Source organism: Chlorocebus sabaeus, chromosome 18 (assembly GCF_047675955.1).
Source record: "Chlorocebus sabaeus isolate Y175 chromosome 18, mChlSab1.0.hap1, whole genome shotgun sequence".
NCBI classification, from domain to species: Eukaryota; Metazoa; Chordata; class Mammalia; order Primates; family Cercopithecidae; genus Chlorocebus; species Chlorocebus sabaeus.
In genome coordinates this window covers 5,264,011-5,281,562 of record NC_132921.1, presented here as the reverse complement: position 1 = coordinate 5,281,562, position 17,552 = coordinate 5,264,011, and positions in this window count along the sequence as shown.

The following is a 17,552-nucleotide window of genomic DNA, read 5'->3' as shown; positions in this document are numbered from 1 at the left end:
CTGATTTGTTAATAATATACATATACCACAGTACTAATTTATTATATATGTCATATAACTTACCTCAAAATAAATATGATAAATATGTAGACGTGGCATTTCTACTGCTTCCCCGCTAGCCTGTGTTGCGGCAGACAGGCAACCCATGGGGAGCCCTGGTTTAGGGAGGGCTCTGACCCCAACAAGCAAGTGCAAGTGGACCGGCCTGATAATGCCCCCGCATTGATGTCCACCCAGAAACTCAAGTGCGACACGATTTAGCAACAAGGCTTTGTAGATGTAATCACTTAGGATGAGGTCATACTGGAGGAGGGTGGGCCCCGACTCCAGTGATGGGTGTCCTTGTAAGAGGAAGAGCAGACACAGAGAGACAGAGAAAAAAGAAGGCCATGTGAAGATGGAGGCGAAGAGGGGGCCGTGCCGCCGCAAGTCAAGGAATGCCAGAGATTGCTGGGAGTCCCCAGGAGCTGGAGCGGCATGGACCTTTCTCCTCGGAGCCCTCGGAGTAAGTGTGGTCCTGCCTCTACCTCCATCCGACTTCCAAAACTGTGAGAGAATGGATGCCTGTTGTTTTAAGCCAGTGGATTTTGGGCACTTTGTGATGGCACCTGTAGGAAACCGACAGGGTTCCAGAAGAGCAGGGGCTGCTCCTGACTGAGCTGGAGACTCAGGGCCATGCCGCTTGCCCTGCGATGCCCCGCGGAGCTCTACAATGTTGGCACTGTAAGGAGCCATCCCTCCCCCTTCTCATACCCAATAGGAAACTGAAGCCCAAAGCAGCTCAGAGCCACCCAGCACCGCTGGGGGACTCACGCAGAGCCCAGCCCTCCGCCCCGGCCCAGGCTACCTCACTGCACGGCACAGCAAACTTTCCCACGAGCTCCAAATCCGCATGGCCAGCCTCACCTGGTGTCCCCAGTTTAAAATGCAACTCCTTGTGGCAAGTTCTTGCTTAAACTCCTCTAAAAGCTCTGCTCCCTATCGCCTTTTGAGTTCATTCAGCTGAGCTCTTTGGAATAAAGGGTGTTAAGACACAGCTGGGCCTGAAGGTTGTGGCCCGCAGGTGGAGGGACAGACAGACTGGCTGTGCAAATGACAGACACAAGGAAGGCATGGATGTCTGGGGGCTCCTGCCCCAGCCCAGGAGGCCTCTGAAGACTTCCAGGAGCAGGGGCATCTGAGCTGAGCCCAGGGTCCTGCGTGACAATGCAGCTGGCATGCCCCTGAGGCTGCTGGGGGTGAGGAGCGTGTGGGCCCTCGGTGCTGGCTTGGATGAACGGGCAAAACTGTGGTGTCACTAAGTGGGAGGAGAAAACCCAAGCCCAGTTCCTTGTGTTGTGCAATTCACTCGCTACTCTCAGGTTATCTCCAGCCTTCATCTCCAGCACAGCCCGCCTGTTCTGCTCCCAGCCTTGCAGTGTGCAGCTGCTGCCCACACAGACATGGTCGCAGTCACCTCCTCCAAGAGGCTGCCCTCTACCACCGCTGTTGGCCCCCTGCAGGGTCAACTGCTCCCACCCTGGCTCTACCCCATCACTGTGCTCCCACCCGGGCTGAGAGCCTGTGTTCCCTCCTACGGCAGCTGCTTGCCTGTGCACTTGGCCCTTTCTCTGAGTGTGGGCCGCAGGTCTCATTCACCCAGAATCCGCAGGCCCACACATGCCCTGAGGGGCCTTCCCACGCCGTGTGTCACACGGTCCTGCACAGTCATGGTCTGTGCAGTGGGCTAAGTCTCCCTGAAACTCGGTCCTTGGGGGGCTGGCACTTCCCAGGCAGATGGAGCTGTGAGTTGAAGGCCGTGGGGCAGACCCTGGATGAGGCTGGTCCTGAGGTGGCAAAAGGAGGGTGGTCCAGGAGGGGCCTGGGCTTTGCTCCCAGAGCACCAGGCAGAGTGGGGAGCGGTGCGGCTGGACCCGCCCTGCAGTCCACCTCCCCTTTCTGGAGAACAAGCTGCCAGGGCAGAGCCGGGGGTGCAGATCACGCTGGGCTTCATTTCACAGTCTCAGCATGCTCCCGACAGCGTGGGGAGATCCTGGCGGCCCTGCCAGGGGACGGGAAAAGCTCTGGGAGGAACAGTCTTGATTGTGGACTTTTTTTTTTCAGTTTCAGCAATTTTAGGTGACACTTGCCTGGAGCTATTGGGCGTTGACTTCATTTGTGTATTCTTCCTTTTCTATTGTTGTTTGCAGTTGATACCAAGGGATCTAGATTCCAGCCCCTCACCAGTAGGGAAAGGCGAATAGTCTCCAAATTCCTTGGAACTATTTCTCTTTCTCACAAAGATGAGGAAGCCTTGCCGAAGAGACTACAGTGGCTTAGAAGAAGCAAGAATACATGTGATTGAGGAATACCAGCATTCGAGACAGAACAAAAGGACGAAAGCAGCGAACAGATGGGTGGGTGTTCTGTGAAGGCTCATGATCTATGTGAGCAGAGCAGGCTGCGCCCTCCCTTTTTTTTTGTTTTTGATGCATCAGGGTCTGATGTGATATGATATGACAGAACATGTCAAAAATTTAGGGGAAAATAAAACCTTGGCTTTTTTTTGAAACATCAAACTATTGCTATCAATAGGAACAGCAACTGTTCAAAAATTTGTTTCAGAACTGCCAAGAAGTGAACGTTCGTGGAAAAAAAAAAGTATTTTTCCCTGCTGTTTGCAAGGTGGACACAAATGCAGACGGTAGGAGGTTGACAACTTGACACATGTCTAATAAATCCAAAGCATACAAAGTCAACAACTCGCTGCTCAAGAAAGCATTCTCGGAATAAAGAGTGCTGCGCAGAGAAAGAAGAACCATTAAAAAATAGATTTTCCGAATTCAGTAAGTAATTTAGCCCTCGGAGCGCCAGTCTTCAAAACAAGGAAGCTTTTTCTTTCTCCCTTTAAAAGAGAGAGAGAGAGAGAGAGAGATGGAGAGGAGGCGATGTTGGGCTCAGAGCGGAGGGGGCCTCCTGCATTTGAAATGAACCAGGTGAAGCAGCGCGGCATCCAGCCAGCAGATGTGCGAGGCTCGGAGGGCTGGTGACAGGGGTCAGGGTTCGAGACTTCCAGATCCCGGCTGTTCGGCAGCTCAAGGCAGGAGTGGGTTGAATTTGACGAGTTCGTCCAGTTACAGGGAATTCACAGATCACAGTCAATGCCAGGAAGATTTGGCCACCAACAGCCTGTCTGCGGCTGGCCAGGGGGACGGCATTTGGGAAGCTCTGTCTGCTACCTGATCACTTGAACACAGACAGAGAAAAAGCCACAGACACTCGGGGTGAGGGCTACAGGCACCCGGCTGAGTGCTGGAGAAGGAAAAAGAAAGAATGAATCATGTTCTTCATATCAAAATAATTAAGAATTTTGTTGTAACCATTTTTTTCTCCAGACTGCTAGTGCTCTTTCTTTTTCCCATCACGATGAGTTTGATGAGGAAGAAGATCGTAAATAAATGTGAAATGAATGGCAATTCTCATGCAAGTCTCACGTAAACAAAAATATCAGCATTAAAGTTATGAATCCTAATTTGTGCCATGGAGCTAAAATCTGTATCCTTCTGAATTAGGGAAATATAGACATACAGCACTGGGAAGCATCTCTGTGCGGTTCAGAAAACTGACACAGCCTCTCCAATTTATGGGAAAATTGACATAATTTTGCAAAAATGCAAAACCATTTGTGAACTGGGTTTTGCATAATGGGATTAATTTGGTTGACTGTCATATCCACTATGCTGCAAAATGCAAGTTAATCACAACATCATTCTGGGGTTTTTTTTTTAAGGGAAGAAAGATAAAGGAAGAAAGAAAGGAAAAGCATTTCCCCCCTATTCTGACTATCTTTTCATTAAGGGAAAATACCCAGTCTTCTAGATGGCACCGAGCTACCTCTAAAAAACAATGCTAGACGAAATTCTGCAATGGTTGCCTTCCTGAACTGAACGGAACTGGCCTAGCTCCAGTGAGAAAAATTAACAGCTTTCATAGAGCATGAACAATTGCTGCCAAAAAAAGTCCATACTTTCTGCTTTGGTGTGTGTGTGTGTGTGCATTTGTGCAGAATTATACTGCACAACAGAGCTGGGGCTATATTTTATACAATTTGTTACACTCAATTATTTAACCTCATTATTACGAACCCTCTTTCTATCAATAAATAAGAGCCGATTATTCTGAGAAGAAGGCTCGATATGTGAATTTGTGAAACCGCGAGGCTATGTCATGGTGACAATGAGCCCAGCGTCTCAGTGGCTTCACACAGCACTGTTTCTTTCTTCTTCATGCTCTGTGGCCAGCATCAGCAGGAGGGCTCTGTCGACTGCTGTCCCTCAGGGGCCCCAGTGGACAGGGTCCATCTGGGCACAGGCTTCCTGGGATGCCCAGACAGGAAAGAGGACACTCAGTGAGCACCAGGTCCAAAAGGCTCCACTTAGAAGAAGCATTTTCACTTTCACCCACATCTCCTTGGCCAAAGCAAGTCGCATGGCCGCACCTACCTTCAGAGGGCGCAGGGAGGACTAGAAGACGAGTGAGCCCATGTAGTTGCTGCCACAGTCAGCACGCTGGCAATTTTTCTATCTGTTTCCATCACTCTAAAGATTGATGATGAAACAGACTCTTCTTTTTGCCTTCTCCGGATAGAGGGACAGGTGTGATTGGAGGGAGTTCTTCCTTCATTAAGAGGCATTCAAGGCAGGGTGGCATTTTTCAACTCAACCCAACAACAACAGAGAGACTGCCCCAGGCCTGCTAAAGAGGCTAATGTGGCAAGGAAGGCATAGAAGACCATGTCTTCCTCGTCTCAAGGGAATGATGAAAGAACGTTGGTAGGAGTATTGGGTAGACGAAAATACGTTCCATGCAAAGCCGAGCATGGCCAGTGCTGCTATTCAGAGACACAAGAGTCCAGGCAGGCTTCCTGTGAGAGGCGTTGACACTGAGCCTTGAAGGATTCCTGCTGGTGGGAAGATGGGGAGGGGACGAGCAAGACCAAGGCATGTGGGAATAGGGTGTGGTCCACTTGTCAAAGAGCTTCCGAGTTTCCTTGCAGAGAGCTGACACCCTATGATGGGTGCCCTGGCAGTTGGAGGTGGGGAACTTACACTTGGCTTAGCAGCTCTGGACAAGAATGGCTCCACTTGTCTCCTTATCATCATTCTAGATCCCTAATGTCAGGCATGGGCTGCTTACACCAGTGAAGCATTCTAACTCTGACAATGCATTCTAGAGGCAGGAAGATCTGGGCTTAGGTCCCAGTTCTGCAATGTACCGACCACGTCACCTTAGGTGTGTTGCTTGGCCCCTGCAGACCTGCCTTCTCATCTGAGTGGGTCCCCATCATACCGACTTCATAGGGCTGTTTAGACTGAGGGTTAAAGATCATGTCTGTGAAGTCTCCTGCATTTAACAACAAAAAATTAAAATTTAAATTAAAAAAATTCACAACCAGACAAAGGAAGGAATTACTTTATTGTTAAAAAGAGTATTCATTATAATACTTGCTCAATAAAAAGCTCTTGTTAATAGAATTGCATTATGATTAGCTTTGTCTTAAGGAGTGTGACTTCTCATCAATTACATGAACACCCACTGGGGGCCTGCTCAGCTGACAGGGATTCCCCCAGCGCCCTTGTCTGTCCTGCACTTGTGCCCTTCTGCCATGGTCATTATCCAAAGGTGGAGTGGTCAACAGGCCTCTTTCTCCTCGGAGTGTGACACTTGGCCAGGTCGCAGTGGAGCAGCATCGCTTTGCTGACGTGTCCTATGGGATGTTCACGGGCAAGTCTGCAGAGGCGCCCTGAGCTGCTCTGTGGCCGGCGTGCAGGTGTTTGGCTGGTCCCTGGATTCTACAAACCAACCTAGTGCCTTCTCAAATCGCACTTTATGGTTCAGACAGCAGCAGGCCTCCTGTGCGGACGGCCGAGGTAGCCTTGGTCAACAAACCTGGCCTCTGAAATAAAGAAGACGCTTGTTCTTAAACGGAATTCTCAAGTAAGAAAGTAAGAACGATTGATGATCACCTGGTGTTTTTTTCTTTCATGTAAACGATTGTCACGAGGTCAGTGAATGCCACGGAGCAGGTTGCAACAGAGGTGATGGTGATGAGGAAGCCGGGAGAGAACAGGCTCCAAGGGGTCCACAGGATGTGAGGTACAGACTGCACCCAGATTTGCACAGGACGTCTGGTGTGGGATGCACCTATCCTGAAGGTTTGTGTTGCTGCTGCGACTGGGTAGACTGACCCGGGCACTGCTCTTAGGTGAAATCCTGCCCCAGGGGTAGGGCTGAGCTCAGTTCAAGGTTAAGGCTGCTGAGCAGGCAATTCTAATGAAGGAAAGAGGAGAGGCTTGTCTCTCCTGCCCCTATTTCAGGCCTGCCCTCTTTTCCTAGGGGCAAGGGGAGGACGGTGGGAAGAGGCAGGAGGAGCTGACTCTCATTGAGGGTGCACCTTGTGCCAAGAGCTGCTCTAAGCTCTGTGCAACTGCTTCTGATGTGATGGACAGTGGTCTTCATGCAGCCCCTGTTGTTCCGCTGGGAGAGTGGAGGCTGAGAGGCATGTACCCCTTGCTAGGGTCACCAACTAGGAAGGGCTGGACCAGGCGTGATCCCAGGTCCTGATTCAAGACCAGGCCTCTGGGACTTTGGGACTTTCAGTCTAACTGAACACCACACAAAGTGCTTCTCCAGGGGTAAAGGAACACCTGCACTGAACACCAGGCAAAACGCCTCATTGCTTCTTTTGCAAGCAATGAAGAGAGGAGGGAGACAGAGGAGAGGGAGGCACTTCCCCCAACACCCTCCCCCCAGACAATGATTGACTCAGTCCCTCAGAGCACCTGTTCTTTCAAAGAGTTGGCTGCACACATTCTGGTAAAGCTTCGTGCTGTTTCTGGAGCACAGAAGGACATGGCTTTATTCATCTCCTCCGTGCAGGGTGTGGCTATCCCGAGGTTAAGAAGCCTGGCATCAACCACTAATGCGGTTTACTGACGGAGCCCAAAGCCTGACCTCTGTGCAGACAAGGCTGAAGGTTACATTCCTGCTGGTCACGAAAGGTCACACTCAAATAGAGAACAAATGGCATGCAGCTCCCGAGAGCAGAGTCTGCAGGTGTTGATATTAACTGATTGTGACTCCTACACCAGGCAGGTGAACGCTTCATCCACAGACCACACCAAGGCATGGGGACAGGTGGACACCCAACCCCGTGATCTGTGGAGGGGCAACTGTGGTTGGCAGCATCCGCAGATGGCCCAAGTGCCCAGAGTGCTCACCAGCATCCCCGGTCAAAGGAGATTCACTCTCAGGAGGGGACTTTAAACCACAAAGGTTAGACAAATAATCAGAGGATGTGGCTGGAAGCCATTCTGGGTGGCCCTTGTGGGTGAGGGTGTCTCACTTGCTCTGACTTCCCAGCAACCCTGGGGGAGAGTTCCAGTCTCCATTCCATGGAAAGGCTTCTTGTCACATCATTGTCCCAGGAAAACTGCCCATGACATCATTCTCTGAGCTTCACCCCAGGCACCTCATAGAAGATTCAAGGTGCAATTTACTTGAGCTAAGGTGCCCTGTACAATCTAGGGTGATCTGCAGAAGCCAGGGTACTATGTAGGAGCTGGGGTGCCCTGTATGAACTGCTGGGTATCCTGCATGCACCTGGTATCCTATGAGCTGGGTATCCTTTATGAGCTGAGGTATCCTGTATGAGCTGGGTATCCTTTATGAACTGGGGTATCCTGTATGAGCTGAGGTATCCGGTATGAGCTGGGTATCCTTTATGAACTGGGGTATCCTGTATGAGCTGCAGTATCCGGTATGAGCTGGGTATCCTTTATGAGCTGGGGTATCCTGTATGAACTGAGATATCCTGCATGAGCTGGGTATCCTTTATGAACTGGAGTATCCTGTATGAGTTGAGGTATCCTGTATGAGGTGGGTATCCTTTATGAACTGGGGTATCCTGTATGAGCTGAAGTATCTGGTATGAGCTGGGTATCCTTTATGAACTGGGGTATCCTGCATGGGCCTGGTATCCTGTAGGAGCTGGGATACCCTGTGAGACCTGGCTACCCCGTAAGATCTGGGGTGCCCTCTACAAGCTAGAGTAACAAATGGATCCATGTGTATTCTGGGGACGGTGGACGTTTATCCCTCTCAGGTAAAAATCCACAGGAATATTCCAGCCCCACAAGTGGCTCTGCTACAACGAAGTCATTCAAGAAGCAGTCTCTGTCCAAGTTGTGAGATCCTTTTACTGTCTTTCTCTATGGCAGTGTCTATCTCTGCATGGCCAGAAGTTTTCATCAGGAAAGTGGGGAGAGGGTGTGGATGAGACACACCCACAGGTTAAGACCTAGGTGGGGTGGTGCATCGGGCTTCCTCTCCCGTTCCACTGGGGAGTGCAAAGTCACCGACCACTCCCAGCTGTGGGAAGTAGGCACTGCAGTCCAGATTTGTGACTGGGAAGAAGGCCAGACAGATTTGATAGATCTCTAGCAGTTTCCCCTCAGTACCCATCACTCTAGTGCCTAAGAAATGGTGCCTGAGGGTTCATTCATTGTAGCATTTTTTTTTACTACTTTATTTTAAATTTAGACTGTTATGTGTTATAATACCTTTATTTTATACTGGAAGCAAGCATCAATGTAGAAAAGTCTTGACACCTAGCATCAGATTGTGGTTGCTAATTCCAGTCTTCCATTCAAGCAGCCCGGGTTCTGTGAAGAAATGCTTACTTCCAGGACTGGGAGGGGAGTAAACAAGATGAGCAGTAAGCATGGAAGTGTCTAAACCAAGGTCTGGGATGCCGCCATAATGGGGACATTTTAAAGGGACATGGGAAGCAAGGGAAAGAACCTCCAGTGGCTAAAGCTAGAGCGATTGGAGCAACAAAATAAGGTAGCATTGGAAAATAACTCAAAGTGTACAGCCAGCCTATTCTGATAGAAACGACTGAGGAAACAAACAATTGGAGGAGGAGCGACAAGCCTTCTGTGCAGACTTCCAAATAACTTATGTAGATCTCCTGCCCTTGAAGAAGGGAAGCACAGCTCCCCACTTCGGCCACGTGGGCTGCTCGTAATGACTTCTTCCAAAAAGTATGGAAAGGGGGAAAGGCAGTTTTACAGTGGAGAAACCTGGCAGACACTGCTTCAGCCAGGTGATCACGTTGAACATCAACCATGCTGGGTTACGCTGACCCGATGCACCGTTGATAGGATGGGATGTAAGCACTCAACCTCCATCACGGGTGCCGTCTCCACTCAACCCAATATGAGAAAAACATCAAACTCCAGTTCTCCAGTGTTCCTGCCAGTCCTCCTCAGAACAGCCAAGGTCAAGGTCATTCAACACGGAAATCTGAGAATCCACCACCACCAAGAGGAGTCTAAGACCTGAGGATTGAGGGTCATGTGGTGTCCCGGCTGGGGTCTGGGGTAGACAGGGACTTGAGGTAAAGGCTAGAGAACCCTGAATAAAGCATGAGCGTCAGTGAACGCACTCCTGTGTGTCAGTCATGCTCCATGAACTGGGGGCAGATATACAGAGGAACACGATCTAATAATGGGAAGAGAGGAAATGGGGTGTGGGCTATGTAGGAACTCTGTGCTATCTTTACAATTTTTCTACAAGTTTATTATTTTAAAATTAAAAATTTAAGAAGAACAACATGTTTATTTATTATCATGTTAGCCATTATTTATTATTATGTCACACATATGTGAGACCACAAAGGTACTGCTCCCTGCACAGTGGTGGCCCCACCAGTCAGCTGCCTTGGGGAGGGAAGGAAGACCACCAGAGCTGAGAGCAGGGGTGCGGCAGCTCCTGGAGGCTCCCCTGCCCCTCCTGGTCCTCACCTCCTCCTCCCTGAGTGGCCTGGTAGGATGGAAGGTGTCTGTGGCCGGCTGCCCAGAACACCAAGAAGGGCCCTCTTCCTCCTTGAACTTGAGCCAACCCCTGGCGTCTTTCTCGGGGCCAGAGCTTTGCCTCTAAATGGTCTTTGTTTGCAAACGATCTGCTGTGCAGATCATGAACCATCACCACAGTGCCAGACAGACCCTTCATCCGGACCAGCCGTCCCACTGGGTCCCCTCAGGAAAGCGCAGACGCCAGGGACCCCAAACCGCGTCCAGCTCCTCCCACCTGCCCTTCTCGGAGCCGCACGCTTGGTGACTTGCGTGTGAAGAACTCACGGCCGTGTTGCCAGGAAACTGCAGGGAGCAGCCTTTGTGGTCTCACATAAGCGTAACGTAATAATAAATAACGGTTAACATGATAATAAATAAACAAATAACAATAATTATAACGTGCCCCAAGCCTGTTGTTTCTCCAAAATTAATTTATGATGAATTACGACTCAAATTCCTTGGAACATACCAGTGGGAAGAGGAGAGGCGGCTATTTTATTTGCCATTGGGCCCAGAGTAGGGTTAAGAACCGCCTTTCCCTGAGCCAGACCTTGTCCCAGGCCCCTGGTAACCCAGGGAAGGTGGCCAGAGAGGAATTTTCTCTTTCCCTCTGCTTCTCACATCTCCTCCTCTGCCTAGGACAGTGAAGTTTTTAGATACTTTACTTGCATTTCTAATTCAGTTATTCTTCTGAAATTTATTCAAAGGATTTATGCTTATGAAATTATAATATAATGCTGCCTATATGCCAATGAGCTGGAGGCAAAGAAAATAGTTTTCTTCAATTTACAGTTATGAGGCTGGAGGAAAATGATGCCTTCTTATCACCTCTTTCTCTTTGTATGTCTCGGTATTTTTTTAAGTCTTCAGAAGGCAGGAGCTGATGATGAATTCTTAAGCAGATCACACTGATAATTGTATTTCAGAGCTGTCAGCGCTGGGAAGACTGGCCAGCGACTGTCTCTGTGCACTTGAGCTATTTGTGTCGCTGCCTTCCTTCTCAGGAACTCAGCCCTCAATAAAGCCAACTCGCTGGGGATATTGTTAAATCGTCTGAGAGGATTATTAGATCGAAGGGAAATTTATGGATGACACTTTGTAACAATTAATCAGGAACTGTTGATGAAGTTTTAGTTGGTTCTTTTATTCTTGGATCAAAAAATAAATATATACATATGTGTGTGTGTATATATAATCATAATAATATTCAGCCCTTGTTCCAATTGTCAAATGGCTCATTTTGTCACTCTGTTTGATTAATGGACCTTTTGGAGTCCCCCAAAAGTCCTAGTAATACAAATAAAAAGAATCATAAATATTGAATAAGCTCACAGCACAGTTAACCTTGACTACATTTTGGGACATACTTGGAGAAACTTTGCTATATGGAAAATAAATTGCTGTGGGGATTTTAAAAAATATGCGCACTCATACCAAATTGGAGATTTTGGAGAATGTCACCTCTCTAACCTTGTCACTCTTAATAATCTGTTGTGATTAATTAGTTTAGTTAGCTTTACAATCAGGTCAGCAGAGCGCTGGCATGCTGGTGTGTTTTACTGATGGGTCCGTGCCCAGCCCAGAAAGGGATGCGGGCCGGGGTGAGGGAGGGTCTGGAGCTAAGGGGCTGGTGTTCTAACCTCACAAGGTGCTAAACGAGGGTGATGGGTGAGGGGCGTTTCAGGCCACAATTTACGGAGCAGGGGCCTGGGTGGGGGCAGGGAGCCTTCACTGTGTGTGGGTTCTTGTGTTCAAAGTTCTGATTCCAGATCTGACCAGTTATTTGACCCAGAAAACGGATTCTAACTAGACTGTAATGACTTGCAAGTTTTGAAAGTAGCATCTAGTTCAGTGGGTAAGATTGGAGGGTAAGAGAGACGTGGATTTGAGTTCTCCTCTGCAGTGTTGGAGTCATGTGACCCTGGGCAGTTGGCTTTGACTTTCTGAGTCTCAGTTTCCTTGTCTCTAAAATGGAGTTTCTACATCCTAGGATTTTTACAAGGATGAAGTGAGACAATTCAAAGAAACAGCTTGGCCAAGTGTCCAGCATGCAATACTCTGCAGTAGGTGGGATTGTGTCGTCCTGCAATAGAAGTCGAAGTCCTCACCCCTGAGACCTGTGAAGGCGACTTTACTGGGTCTTTGCAGATGTGATCAAGTTAAAATGAGATGAGGATGACTAGGGTACCCTTTAAGCCAATGACTGGTGTCCTTATATAAGAATCTGGACGCAGTCACAGGGAAGACGGCCACACGAAGCCAGAAGCGGAGATCGGAAGATGCGGCTGCAGGCCAAGGACGGCCAGAACTGATGGAGCTGAAATGCTGGAAAAGCCAGGAAGGATCTTCCCACAGAGCCTTCGGAGAGGCGGGGCCCTGCCGACACCTGGGTTTTGGAGTTCTAGTCTCTAGGACTGTGAGAATACATTTCCGCTGCTTTCAGCCCTGTTTTCCGTCATTTGTGAAGGCAGCCCTGGGAAACTGATACGTGCTGTGGATGGTCACTGTGATCTGGTTTGCAGGGAACAAGTAAGGTTGGGTTGAGGACTTGGCCTGATGTGCCTGACACTCGGTTTCCTGCTCTCCCTGAATAGTCCTGATCATGCCAGCTGCCTCCCCACAGAGGCTGAGTGCCGCGAAGGCCGGGATGCCGCTTCTCGCTGTATGGGCGAGGAACTGTGGCTCGTTCAGTTCAGCAGAGCGCCATCGCCGCCCCCGAAGTCCAGCTCTTAGGATCAGCCCTCAGAAACCCAGACTCTGTGACGTCGTTGTAGATGCAAAGTTGCCCCTGGTACAGGCCAAAGTGATTCATTTCATGGTATTGATTTATGTTGCCTTTTCTGAAAGTACAGTTATTTCTAAATAAAAGCAACATTTAGAGGTTAAGAAGTAAATGACAATCATGTTACTTAAATTATCAGCTTAGAAATAAGGAACCTCACATTATATAGCAAGTATAACCTTGGAAAGTTGCAAGCGAGTGCATTTTTTGTACATAATATTTTATTTTCCTGTTGACTTATAATGAGAAATTCAAAAATCTATTTCCTCCCAAAGAACAACATTGGCCCCATTACACTAAAAATTACACGGGATCCCGCCATTTCCTTTGTCATTGTGGAACCAACATGTTCCAGCCGTGACATAATCCTTCAAATTCCTGGCTCCCGCTCTCCTCCAAGACTTTCCTGGAGATCATTGCACGTTGCTACCTTCTGTCAAAGGCTTCCACCGACTCTTTGGTCCAGCGAGGAACGGTGCTGAGCCCGACTCTAGCAGGTGAGAGGCGGGATGTGGGGTCCCGCTCTGTCGGAATTCCTTCTGTGGACAAAGTCTGTTCACGTTGCTGGGGCACAGAAAATGATACCTCACAATGAAGGTCTCAGAAGCAAAACTGTTTCTCACCTGCTCTTGCCCTCCTGTCCCTGTCCCCTCAATCTCCCCTGAGGCTGGCCATAGAAACCAGAATCTGTCTTTCCCAAAGCAGGTCAAAGAAGCCAGAGCCCCGTTTCCCCAAAGCCAGGCATAAACATAAAGGCTAAACATATTCCTCTAACTCCCCCCCCGCCTTTCTGTGTAAAAACTGGCCCTAAAGAAATTATCTGACCTCCCTTGTTGGATTGTGGGTCCTGAGATCCCCGTTCCAGAGAGGGTCTGCCCCCTCCCCTGGAGAAAGGAGTGCTGCAGAGAGGCCGAGAGGCACCTGAGCAGATGGGCCCTGCTGGGTTTCCCACCCTGTCTATCGGCTTAGACCAGACCCTTTCTGTCCAGTCAGTTTCTACATGGTGTCCATACTTTGTTGAACCTAAGCATAAAAACGGATCTTTTTTCTGCATCTTCACGCCAAAGGCTCCCATGTCACATAAAATATGTCCGAATACATTTGTATGTCTTTTCTCCTGTGACTCTGCCTGTTGCCAGTTGCTTTTCAGGGAACCTTCCTAGGGCAAAGGGAGATTTTCCCTTGGCCCCTACAAAGTACAGGACCTTCAGCTCAGGCAACTGAGGTTTAGCATTGGCGCTGGTCTCCCTGGCAAGACGATTTAGGGGAAGGAGACTAAGAGACAGTGGTACGATGGTCCCCTCACCTTCGGGGTATACGTTCCAAGACTCCCATAGAATGCCTGAAACTGCATAGTACCGAACGCTAAATATACGATGCATTTTCCTGTCCATGCACACCTTTGACAAAGTTTAATGTATAAATTAGGCATAGTAAGCAATGACTAATAATAAAATTCAGCAATTATAGCAACTCACTGTAATAAAAGTTATGTGAGTGTGGTCTCTCTCTTAAAATATCTTATTGTTTTCAGAGCACGGTTGATGGCAGGTAACTGAATCCATGGAAAGTGAACCTGCAGATAAGGGGAGCTTACTGTGTGTCACTGAACGTGGTATCAAGAAGCAGGGGGTGTTTCAAGGAGGGTGAGGCCAACAGTCCAGTGCAGCCTTGAGGTCAGGGAAGATGAGACTGTGGAGAACAGCGAGGCTCGGGTCCAGTACTGTGAGGGATTTGCCCTGGAGTTAGGGGTGTGAAGCCCATGCAGCAGGCTGGGAGAGAGTAGGAGGAGGGCAGCAGGACTGTCAGCTCATATGACTTTTCCAGGAGCCTAACTGAAGGGCCAGGGAAGATGCAGGTCAGGGCCAGAGTCACAAGTGTTGTAATTGTCAGGGAATGGATCTGCAGCCTCACTGGAGCTTCGCCCCAGGCCCCACCGGCTCCAGCCTACAGGAGCTCAGAGCTTCGCCCCAGCCCCCACTGGCTCCAGGCTCCAGGAGCTCAGAGCTTCGCCCCAGCCCCCACCGGCTCCAGGACTACAGGAGCTCAGAGCTTCGCCCCAGCCCCCACCGGCTCCAGGACTACAGGAGCTCAGAGCTTCGCCCCAGCCCCCACCGGCTCCAGGCTACAGGAGCTCAGAGCTTCGCCCCAGCCCCCACCGGCTCCAGGACTACAGGAGCTCAGAGCTTCGCCCCAGCCCCCACCGGCTCCAGGCTACAGGAGCTCAGAGCTTCGTTCCAGCTGTTGTTGCATGCCCTGTGCCCAGCACCATGCCTGGCACACAGTGATCATTAATATTTGCTTAGATGAATGACTCGATGAACAGGAGTGCGGCGTTTGTGTTGAGAGGGAGAAAATGGTCCATAGACGAACAGAGAAACTTCCTGAGGACAGGGAGATGAGACCCCAGGCAGGTGAAGGGACATTCCTGCATGTGAGGACTGCACAGCCTTCTCACCCAGGTCGAAGGAGAAAAAAGTCTGAGGCAGGTACAGATGTGTGCCAGAGTGGAGCACTGGCATTGAGGTCACCCTTTCCAGACGGTCCCTGCCGGATTCTGGGCAAAGGAAAAGGTAAGGCTTTTTACTGCCAGTGGGGAGACCATGGAGGGCAGAGGAGCTGTGGTTAGGAGCAAGGGAAGCTGGAATCCACAGGAAGCAGGGGGATGGAGTGTTGGAGGGTGAGCCATAGAGGGTGAGCTGCGCGCACTTAGTAAGCAACAAACCGTGGCCAAAGGACAGGGAGGAACTGAAACTCAGAGGTGTGAGTCTTGTGCATGGATATAATGGAAGAGATATTAGCACAGAAGGGGAGCTGGAGAGCTGGTCTCAATGTGGATGCTGGTATGTGAACCACTGACTTCAGATGTCTCTTATGGAGATGATTATTTGCGTACCCTGCAATGCTGAGATGTTTTACACACCTGAAGCCATGGGTTTGTTTGGAAGAGCAACCTAAAAATGTAATTGAACACACTGGTTTCTCACTTGGCAATTTTCTGAATAAAACAAAAACAAAGCATCCCAAACAAGGAATGCACACCTGTTTTGTAAAATGCTTAAATTCAGGTCTCTGTCCACCTGCATTAGGATAAGGATAGAATAGATAATCCCAGTATTTCACTGGCTTCACACAACAGAAAGATTTTTTCTCCCACACTGGAAGTAAGAAATGGGTATTAGCAATCAGTGCCTCACTCATGGCCACTCTGGGAGTTAGGGTTCTCACATCTTGGGACTCCAAGCTCTTTGAGGGGCTGGGAGTTCTCTGCATTGAGTCAGGGTATAGGGAAAGAGAGGGTGCTCACAGCACGGGGTGGAGGGCTTCACAGCCTGGCCTGGAAGTGGATCACAGCATTGAGGCTGAAAAGCAATGGACCCAAACACAGCTGAGGCCGCTGCTCACTGCAAAGGGGGCTGGGAAAGTGGCCCAGCTGTGTCCTCATCAAGAAGAAGTGGGTTTGCTGAGCTACCTGTGCAGCGTCCTCCTGGAGTCCCTCCAGGCTGAGAAATAAGTGAAGTAACAGGTGTTTTTGAAATCAGAGCCTTTTAGCTGACTTCTTGAATTTATGGATTGACCCAGCAAAAACCTTTGACAAAACATCGTGAACTGCTCAAATTTAAGGTGCTAAAGTGCACGTTAATAGGCCCCAAACAAAGGCAATCGATAATGATAATGACATAAAGAGATGCTAAATTTGTTTAACACTGAAGCTATAGGGGTAGCCAGCACACACGCAGTTCTTTAGAACCTAGATCTGTGCTTTGTAACTTTTCCATCCAGAACACACTTCCCACCCATTTATGGTCACCAATTCTGAATGCACATTAAACACACTTTGCCCTTTAATTTCTGCTAAATACATGTGGGGATTTTCAGTGTGTGCGCCTTCCCAGTAATGCAGGTGACAGCCTGTCTCTCCTCTCTCAAGCGTTTCTTCCTTTCTTCTTGAGATGATGAATTTCCATGTGTTGGATGCCCCTAAGTGGGAGGTCACGTTGCTAATGTGGTATCACAAAATGTCCCTTAGCACTTGGTTAGGGCCTCAGATGCTGGCAAAGGACGTTGGGGATTTTCAGATTTAGCCCCAAATAAAGTGCGAAGGTCCTGTGGATATTCTTAAACATACAGGGGAGGGAAGGCCTCTTCAGTTTAATCTGACAATGCTCAGGGTCCCTGCAGAGCCCCCCCATGGAATTGGCAGTCCCCTGGGGAGAAGTTGCTGGAAAAAAGCCCCTCTCCAAGGAAGGGATTGCCCCCATCTGCTTACTGACATCACATGAGATTAAAAGGACTTGAGGCCACGATGAATGCATTTATTAAAGTAGAAATGGCTAAATGACAATCCATTTACAGAAACACACATGATTATTATAGAAAATTCAGAATGTACAGAAAAACATATCAAGAAAGCATGGAAGACATAAAATGGTTATCTATTTCTGCTGCTGCTGTTGAGAGATAACCATCGTTATCATTTTAGCCAATTTCCTCCCAGGCTTTTTTCAATGTGACTATGCTTCACTCAAGTTAGTGTCACGCTGAACACACTGCGTTATAACCTGACTTTTCTCATTCAACAATGCATCGGGAAAAAAATTTAATGATAGACTTCTAGAAATGGCAGGCATGTGTTGAAGGCTACGTGTGTTTTAAAGGTGTTTGTCACCTATCACCAAACTACCCTACAGAAAAGCTGTTTCAACTCATACCCGCCCAGCCAGAGAAACGACTTTAATGAACTCAATGACTCCATCAAATTGGCTGGTCTTGGGTCAGAATGTTCAGCAGACAAATTGTGTGTGATGAGTGTGAAGGTATATGCGAGGTTTTTACACTCCTCTTAATAAATCAAATTACAGAACCTCAGGGTG